This window comes from Amblyraja radiata, chromosome 19 (genome assembly GCF_010909765.2).
Source record: "Amblyraja radiata isolate CabotCenter1 chromosome 19, sAmbRad1.1.pri, whole genome shotgun sequence".
NCBI lineage: Eukaryota > Metazoa > Chordata > Chondrichthyes > Rajiformes > Rajidae > Amblyraja > Amblyraja radiata.
This window is the reverse complement of record NC_045974.1, coordinates 47,511,119-47,521,405: the sequence shown is the minus strand read 5'-3', so window position 1 is coordinate 47,521,405 and position 10,287 is coordinate 47,511,119.

Here is a 10,287-nt window from a genome sequence, read left to right as displayed (position 1 = left end):
ACTCCCAAGTCCCTTTGCACCTCCAATTTCTGGATTCTCACCCCATTTAGAAATTAGTCTACGCCTTTTTCCCCATTCATCTATCTCTCAAACTCTATTTTAGACCATCCCTTAAACTCCTATTTTTAAACATCTGTTCATTATTCACTGCCATAATTTGTTCCTAGCATCCTTATCTATCTCAATTAGCTCCCATCCCCCACATATGCTGAATTCTCCTCAGTTTAGTTTTACAGATACAGGTCGCTAGTTCTATGATATTCTACACACTCGGGAACATTTCAAATAAGCCAATTAACATTAGAGCAGCCGCCTCACAGCGCAATCGACCTGGGTCAGTACAGACAAAAGCTTTTTGTTGTGTACTATCCAGTCAATGGAAAGACAATACATGATTACAGTCGAGCCATTTACAGTGTACAGATGCATGATAAGGGAATAATGTTTAGTGCAAGATAAACTCAATAAAGTCTGATCAAGGATAGACGAACGGCTATCAATGAGGTAGATAGTAGTTCAGCACTGCTCTCTGGTTGGGGTAGGATAGTTCAGTTGCCTGATAACTGCTGGTAAGAAACTGTCCCTGAATCTGTGCGTTTTCACACTTATATTCTTAATGCCTGATGGGAGAGGGGAAACGAGGGAGTGGCCAGGGTGTGACTCGTCTTGATAATGCTGCAGGTCTTGCCGAGGCTGGGAATGAGTTTGATGCTGACCTCGAGTGCTGCGCGTGTGTGTGGAGATTGCACATTCTCCCTGTGACCGCGTGCCTTCTCCTCCGGCTGTGTGTGTGTGTGTATGGAGTTTGCATGTTTTCTCTGTGACCCCATTGCTTCTCCGGATGCGTGTGCTGATGGATTGTGCTCCCTACTCGCAGGCTCTTTTCAGGCACAGCCATCGACAAGGCCAAAGACTGGGCCACCAGTGCCGCCGACACCGCCGCCGACACGGCCGCTGACAGGGCCACCAACACCGCCGCCGACAGGGCCGCCAAAACCACCACAGGCACTGCCACCGACACCGCCGCTGACAGGGTCACCGAAACCACCGCAGACACGGCCGACGACACCGCCGCAGACATGGCCGCTGACACTGCCGGCGACACCGCCACAGACACGGCCGCAGACACGGCCACTGACACTGCTGGCGACACTGCCGGCGACACCGCCACAGACATGGCCGCAGACACGGCCGCAGACACGGCCACTGACACTGCCGGCGACACCGCCACAGACACGGCCACTGACACTGCCGGCGACACCGCCACAGACACGGCCACTGACACTGCCGGCGACACCGCCGCAGACATGGCCGCTGACACTGCCGGCGACACCGCCGCAGACATGGCCGCTGACACTGCCGGCGACACCGCCACAGACATGGCCGCAGACACGGCCGCAGACACGGCCACTGACACTGCCGGCGACACCGCCACAGACACGGCCACTGACACTGCTGGCGACACTGCCGGCGACACCGCCACAGACATGGCCGCAGACACGGCCGCAGACACTGCCGGCGACACCGCCACAGACACGGCCACTGACACTGCCGGCGACACCGCCACAGACACGGCCACTGACACTGCCGGCGACACCGCCGCAGACATGGCCGCTGACACTGCCGGCGACACCGCCACAGACATGGCCGCAGACACGGCCGCAGACACGGCCACTGACACTGCCGGCGACACCGCCACAGACACGGCCACTGACACTGCCGGCGACACCGCCACAGACACGGCCGCAGACACGGCCACTGACACTGCCGGCGACACCGCCACAGACACGGCCACTGACACTGCCGGCGACACGGCCGCAGACATGGCCGCTGACACTGCCGGCGACACCGCCACAGACACGGCCACTGACACTGCCGGCGACACCGCCACAGACACGGCCGCAGACACGGCCGACGACACCGCCGCAGACAGGACAACCGACACAACCACCGACAGGGCCATCCACACCGCTGCCGACATGACCACCGACACCGCCGCATACACGGCCGCAGATGACACCGCCGCAGACATGGCTGAAGACATGACCGACGACACGCCTGAGGAGCCACAAAGAAAGGTAATGGAGACTCTCTGCCTCGTGTATGGCATGGTGGCGCAGTGGTAGCATTGGTGCTTTACAGCACTTGCAGCGCCAGAGACCTGGGTTCGATCCCGATAATGGGTACTGTCTGTACGGAGTTTGTACGTTCTCCCCGTGACTTGTGTGGGTTTTCTACGGGCCCTCTCATCAAAAATCAAACTCATGGTAAGCACGGAGAATGAATGTAGCGGGTTCGTCGGAGCTCGGGGACATCTCTTAGCGGCTCGTAATGCTAACTTCAGGTACTTGGGAAGACTCGCTAACTGCAGGTAAGCACGGGAAGACTCGTGCAGATTTTCAACATGTTTAAAAATGTCCACGATATCCCTGAGTACCGACGAGTGGCCATTACCGTAAATCTCCGAGTTCGAATCAGGGCAAACTCGGGAGAGCTCTTGGAATGAACTCGTACCGTGGGACAGGGTATGCAGGTTTGTAGGTTAATTGGCTTGGTATAAATGTAAATTGTCTCTAGTGTATGTGGGCTAGTGTTAATGCATGGGGATTGCTGGTTGGTGCGGACTGTGGGCCGAAGGGCTTGCTTTCCCGCTGTGTCTCTAAAACTAAAAAACAAAAGCGCAGCCATGAGGAACTGTAGATGCCTGCGTACTTTTAAAAAAAAGACACAAAGTGCTGGAGTAACTCAGTTGGGTGCAAATGTCCCAGTCTGACGTTTCAAGCACAAAATGTTTTACGACGAGATTGTTCTAACTTTGTGAAAACAAAATGTTCTCCCAGAATACTGCCTGGATTAGAGGGCTTCAGCTACAGGGAGAGGGTCAGATAGACTTGGATTGTTTTCTGTGCCACGACAGAAGATGAGAGGAGACTTGGCAGACTTGGAAGCCATTTCTCTGGATGCTTACAAGAGAGAGCTGGACAGAGCTCTTAAAGATAGCGGAGTCAAGGGATATGGGGAGAAGGCAGGAACAGGATATTGATTGTGGATGATCGCCATGATCACGGTGAATCTCGAGGGGCCGATGATCACCATGATCTCGAGGGGCCGAATGGCCTACTCCTGCACCTATTGTCTATTGTCTTCAATGAATAATGAATGAATAAAAATATTATTAGCCAGTTATGTCCACATACAAGGAATTTACCTTGGTGCTTTGCTCGCAGGTAACAACAAGATATTCAGTAGACAATTAAAAATAAAACGTTATAATTGAAATATGCAAAAATAAAGTACCAGAGTAAAAAAAGGCTACAGTCTTTTGGCTGTTGAATAGAGCTACTGCTCATGGGAAGAAGCTGTTTTTATGTCTGACTGTGGCAGCTTTGATAGTCCTGAGTCGCCTCCCAGAGGGAAGTGATTCAAAGAGTTTGTGGTCAGAGGTGAGAGTGGCAGCAAACATCTGCCAATGCAGTAGATGGTAGATCAGGAGTGCTCTCTGGTTGGTGATAGGATGGTTAGAACATAGGACAGTACAGCACAGGAACGGGCCCTTCGGCCCGCAATATTTGTGTCGAACATTTTACTCAGAGCTGCTGTGGATTTGGAAGCAATAACAACAAAGATAAGCAGGAGAAAGCACTGATTGGCTCTAGCCCAAGTGGGAGGAGAAAAGTGAGTCAGAGGGGGAAAACAATTGAAAACTGAGGAATTTGGTTTGTAAATTGGTAAATTAGGCAGTATCAGTCAATATAAGCAAGACGGCAATGTATTAGTCAATATAAGCAAGCAAGTGGCAGTGAGGGAGCGGCATTGTGAGGGAAGTGCCCTGTGAGAAAAGTGTGAGTCTTTGGCTGGAGAGTCTTCGGTGAGGAGACTGAGGAGAGGAGGCTACGCAAAACGCTGAAGAGGGAGAGACGATAGAAGGAGATGTCAAGCAAGCTGATTCAGTGTGATGCTTGCAGTAAGTTGGAGGTCAAGGACACTGCTGGTGCCTCTGGCTGCTACAAATGTGAGAAGTGTATCCAGGTAGAGCTCCTGAAGGACCGTGTTGGGGAACTGGAGAAGCAAGTGGATGACCTCAGGTTCGTCCGAGAAACCGAGTCGTTCCTCGACAAGTCCTACACTAAGATTGTTACACCTAAGGTACTGGAAGAGAGAAGGTGGGTGACAGTGAACAGGGGAGGGAAGCATGGAATGCAAACGTCCCCGGGTGTTGTACCTCGCATGAACAGGTTCACCCACTTAGAAGCTGTCAGGTCAGAAGACGTTATTACACCGAGCGGCGGAATGGCTTGCGAAGCAAAAAGGGCTGTTGAGCCAAAACCAAAGAGGCCAACGTCAGGCAATGCCATTGTAGTGGGAGACTCCATTGTGAGAGGTACGGACAGGGGATTCTGCGGCAACAGATGGGATTCAAGGATGGTGTGCTGCTTTCCTAGAGCCAGGATCCAGGATGTCACAGACAGAGTGCAGAAAATCCTCAAGGGCGAAGGTGAACAGCTGGAAGTGGTAGTGTATGTCGGCACAAATGATGTCGGAGAGAAGGGGATGAATATTCTGCAGCGTGACTTCAGAGTTTTTATAGATATGTGAAGAGAAATAGATTAGTTAAAACAAATGTAGGTCCCTTGCAGTTAGAAACAGGTGAATTGATCATGGGGAACAAGGACATGGCAGACCAATTGAATAATTACTTTGGTTCTGTCTTCAGATTCAGATTCAGATTCAGATTCAATTTTAATTGTCATTGTCAGTGTACAGTACAGAGACAACGAAATGCATTTAGCATCTCCCTGGAAGAGCGACATAGCAAATGATTTAAATAAATAATAATAAGTGATAATAAGTGTCCGGGGGGTGGGGGGGTGATTGGCAGTCACCGAGGTACGTTGTTGAGTAGAGTGGCAGCCGCCGGGAAGAAGCTGTTCCTGGACCTGCTGGTTCGGCAACGGAGAGACCTGTAGCGCCTCCCGGATGGTAGGAGGGTAAACAGTCCATGGTTGGGGTGAGAGCAGTCCTTGGCGATGCTGAGCGCCCTCCGCAGATAACGCTTGCTTTGGACAGACTCAATGGAGGGGAGCGAGGAACCGGTGATGCGTTGGGCAATTTTCACCACCCTCTGCAATGCCTTCCGGTCGGAGACAGAGCAGTTGCCATACCATACTGTGATGCAGTTGGTAAGGATGCTCTCGATGGTGCAGCGGTAGAAGTTCACCAGGATCTGAGGAGACAGATGGACCTTCTTCAGTCTCCTCAGGAAGAAGAGACGCTGGTGAGCCTTCTTGATCAGAGTTGAGGTATTGTGGGTCCAAGAGAGGTCATCGGAGATGTTGACTCCCAGGAACCTGAAGCTAGAAACACGTTCCACCTCCGTCCCGTTAATGTGGATGGGGGTGTGCGTGCCGCCCCTGGACTTCCTGAAGTCTACAATGAGCTCCTTGGTCTTCTTGGAGTTAAGGGCCAGGTTGTTGTCAGCGCACCATGCTGCTAAGTGCTGGACCTCCTCCCTGTAGGCCGACTCATCGTTGTTGCTGATGTCTTCACTAAGGAAGACATAAATAATCTGCCGGAAATAGCAGGGGAGCGGGGGTCAAATGAGATGGAGGAACTGAGTGAAATCCAGGTTAGCTGGGAAGTGGTGTTAGGCAAATTGAATGGATTAAAGGCCGATAAATCCCCATGGCCAGATAGGCTGCATCCCAGAGTACTTAAGGAAGTAACCCCAGAAATAGTGGATGCATTAGTGATAATTTTTCAAAACTCTTTAGATTCTGGAGTAGTTCCTGAGGATTGGAGGGTAGCTAATGTAACCCCAGTTTTTTAAAAAGGGAGGGAGAGAGAAAATGGGGAATTACAGACCAGTTAGTCTAACGTCGGTAGTGGGGAAATTGCTAGAATCAGTTTATTTAAGAGGGGATAGCAGCACATTTGGAAAGTGGTGAAATCATTGGACAAAGTCAGCATGGATTTATGAAAGGTAAATCATGTCTGACGAATCTTATAGAATTTTTCGAGGATGTAACTAGTAGAGTGGATAAGGGAGAACCAGATGTGTTATATCTGGACCTTCAGAAGGCTTTCGACAAGGTCCCACATAAGAGATAAGTATACAAACTTAAAGCACACTGTATTGGGGGTTCAGTATTGATGTGGATAGAGAACTGGCTGGCAGACAGGAAGCAAAGAGTAGGAGTAAATGGGTCCTTTTCACAATGGCAGTCAGTGACTAGTGGGGTACCGCAAGGCTCAGTGCTGGGACCCCAGCTATTTACAATATGTATTAATGATTTGGATGAGGGAATTGAATGCAACATCTCCAAATTTGCGGATGACACGAAGCTGGGGGGCAGTGTTAGCTGTGAGGAGGATGCTAGGAGGCTGCAAGGTGACTTGGATAGGCTGGGTGAGTGGGTAAATGCATGGCAGATGCAGTATAATGTGGATAAATGTGAGGTTATCCACTTTGGTGGCAAAAACAGGAAAGTAGACTATTATCTGAATGGTGGCCGATTAGGAAAGGGGGAGATGCAACAAGGCCTGGGTGTCATGTTACACCAGTCATTGAAAGTAGGCATGCAAGTGCAGCAGGCAGTGAAGACAGCGAATGATATGTTAGCATTCATAGCAAAAGGATTTGAGTATAGGAGCAGGGAGGTTCTACTGCAGTTGTACAGGGTCTCGGTGAAACCACACCTGGAGTATTGCATACAGTTTTGGTCTCCTAATCTGAGGAGAGACATTCTTGCCATAGAGGGAGTACAGAGAAGGTTCACCAGACTGATTCCTGGGATGTCAGGACTTTCATATGAAGAAAGACTGGATAGACTCGGCTTGTACTCGCCAGAATTTAGAAGATTGAGGGGGGATCTTATGGAAACGTACAAAATTCTTAAGGGGTTGGACAGGCTAGATGCAGGAAGATTGTTCCCGATGTTGGGGAAGTCCAGAACAAGAGGTCACCGTTTAAGGATAAGGGGGAAATCTTTTAGGACCGAGATGAGGAAAACATTTTTCACACAGAGAGTGGTGAATCTCTGGAATTCTCTGCCACAGAAGGTAGTTGAGGCCAGTTAATTGGCTATATTTAAGAGGGAGTTAGATGTGGCCCTTGTGGCTAAAGGGATCAGGGGGTATGGAGAGAAAGCAGGTACAAGATACTGAGTTGGATGGTCAGCCATGATCATATTGAATGGCGGTGCAGGCTCGAAGGGCCGAATGGCCTACTCCTGCACCTATTTTCTATGTTTCTAACATGTGCCAAACATGACGTCAGGTTAAACTCTCATCTGCTTGTACATGATTCATATCCCTGTCTCCCCACTACTTCCACGTGCCCACCTAAAGGCTTCTTAAACACCCCTGTCGTGTCTGCCTCCACCACCACCACCACAGGTCAAGCATTCCAGGCCCCCACCACTGCCCCGTGCATCCCCATTAAACTTTTCCCACTCACCTTATAGCAATGCCTTCTAGTCTTGGACATTTCCAGCCTGGGGGTAAAAAGATTCTGAGTGTCTACCCTAACTGTGCCTCCCATAATTTTATATACTTTTAACTGGTCTCCTCTCAACCTCCGGCATTGCAGAGAAAACAATGCAGGTCTATCCAACCTCGCCCTGTAGCTGAAGCCCTCGAATCCAGGCAGATTTCTGGTAAAACGTTTAGTTTTCAAAAAGTTAGAACCTTTTTATCGTAAAACGTTTGTGCTGCGCACGTCCGTCTAACTCGTTCTAATGAGGGATGGACGCAAGGAACTGCAGATGCTCGTTTACATAAAAAGACAAAGTGCTGGAGTAACTCCACAGTCGCTGGGGGGTCTGGAGAAAGGCAGGTTTGCGATCCTGTGTGGAGGTCAGGTAAATGGAAGAGCTTACCTGAAGAGCTCAAATAGAGCGTGTGGATCCAGAGGAAGGATAAAGTGAAGCTGAGATCTATGGAGTGAGCTGACCTATTCCAGCACTTTGTGGCGCAGCGGAAGAGTTGCTGCCTTACAGCTCCAGAGATCCGTGTTCGAACCTGACCACAGGTGCTGCTTGTATGGAGTTTACGTTCACCCTGTGACCACGTGGGATTTGCCCGGGTGCTCTGGCTTCCTCTCACACTCCAAAGACGTGCAGGTTTGTAGGTTAATTGGCTTCTGCAAGTCGTAAATTGTCCCTGGTGTGTAGAATAGTGTGTGGGGATCGCGGGTCGGTGTGGACTCGGTGGGCTGAAGACCCTGTTTCCGCACTGTATCTGTAAAGTCGCTCAAATTAGACTTGGCTGCTTTTTAAGCAGTCATTGTGTTATGCAGAAGCAATACATTACATTGCATGTTGCAAGTGCATCACACCAATATTTAGTTTAGTTTACATTAGAGAAACAGTCCCTTTGGCCCACTGAGTCTGTGCCGACCAGCGATTATCCCATTCATTAGTTCTATGCTACACACTAAGGACAATTTACAGAAGCTAAATAACCAATAACCCTGCACATCTTTGGGATGTGAGAGGAAATGGGATATGACAATAAAACATTCATGACTCTTGAAACCGGAGGAAACCCACATGTTCACAGGGCGAATGTGCAAACTCCGCATGGACAGCTCCTGAGGTCAGGATCGAACCCTGGTCTCTGGATCTGTGAGGCAGCAACTAATCTCATGATTTTATACACGTCTATAAGATCACCACATCCTATATAGAGGATGGGAGCAGCTTGGCTTGAGGATAGAACTGAAAAGTTGGATTGGAAATATCTAAATTCCCATCCTTACTGTTTTGTTTTCCAGCCGAATGAATCGTCAGCATTTTACTTATCCCCCCCATGCAATGGACACGGCAACTTCGGGATTCACATCGTGGATCCGCAACGTTTTCTGCTTGCCTTTCTTCCACCACAAGGACCACAAGCGCACCAACTTGGGGACTTCCCGCATCTCCAGGGCGCCACGCCCTAAGTACAACAAGCGGAACGAGGAAAATTGCATCATCCACGTCAGCCTCGAGAACGGCAATAGGAATTGCTATAAAAGCATTGTGATAGGTGCATGGCATTCTTCCACAGCTCAGATACTACATTATAGCAGAGACACAGCATGGAAACAGGCCCTTCGGCCCACTGATTCCACGCCGACCAACGATTGGATAGGATGCACTAGTTTCTGCAGTCTAGGGACAATTTATCGAAGCAAATTAACCTACAATTCCGTATATCTTTGAAGTGTGGGAGGAAACCGGGGCACTGGGGTTATGGGGAGAAGGCAGGAAAATGGGGTTAGGAGGGAGATAAAGATCGCCCATAATTCAATGGCCTAACTCTGCTTCAATGAGCGTATGAGCACCCGAAGAAATTCCCGCGCCGTCACTGGGAGAACGTACAAACTCCCCACAGACAGCACCCATATTTACGATGGAACCCGGGTCTCCGGCGCTGTATGGCAATAACTCTACCATTGCTGCAATATGTTTGTGACTTTTGAATATAAAAGTTAGAAATTTGAAAAGTTGAAAACCCAGGTTCTTGCTTCCGTGCTGTTTAGCTCAATGTCTACAACAGACCCAAACTTTAACGAGATTCTGGTTTCTCTCATAAGGGGCAAGAGCCAGAGGACATAGAGTCCTCTGTGGCCGTTTAGCCCATCTTGCCCACACTAGCCACATGTCCCACCTGCCTGCATTTGGCCCATATCCCTCCAAACTTGTCCTATCCAAGTGCCTCTCCAATTGCTTCTTAAAGGTTGAGATAGTCCCTGCCTTAACTTCCTCTCTGGCAGCTCGTTCAATACACCCACCTCAATGGGAGAGGGGAAAGATTTAATAGGGACCTGAGGGGCAGCTTTTTCACACAGAGGGTTGTGGGTGTAGTGGTGCAGAAGGCTAAGAGATGATCATATAGAGCTGTATAAAATCATGAGGGGAATAGAAATAATGAATGCAGAGGGTCTTTTACCCAGGGGGGGGGGACATCAAGAACCAGAGGGCATGGGTTTAAGGTGAGAGGAGCAAGATTTAGTAGGAATCTGAGGGGTGTTGCGTTTTGGGAGCCAGCTGCCAGAGGAGGTAGTTGTGGCAGGAACTATACAATATTTAGAAGTCAACTGAACAGATACATGGATAGAAAAGGTTTTGAGGGATATGGGTCAAACATGGGCAAGTAGGATTGGCGTAGAAAAGGGGCATCATGACTAGTTTGGGCAAGTTAGGTTGAAAGGCCGATTTCCATAGTGTAGGTGCTAAGGATCTAATGGTTTGAAAGGTGCTCTGTATATGCTCAAGGCTCCTCTCTAGTTGTAGGTGAAATGGT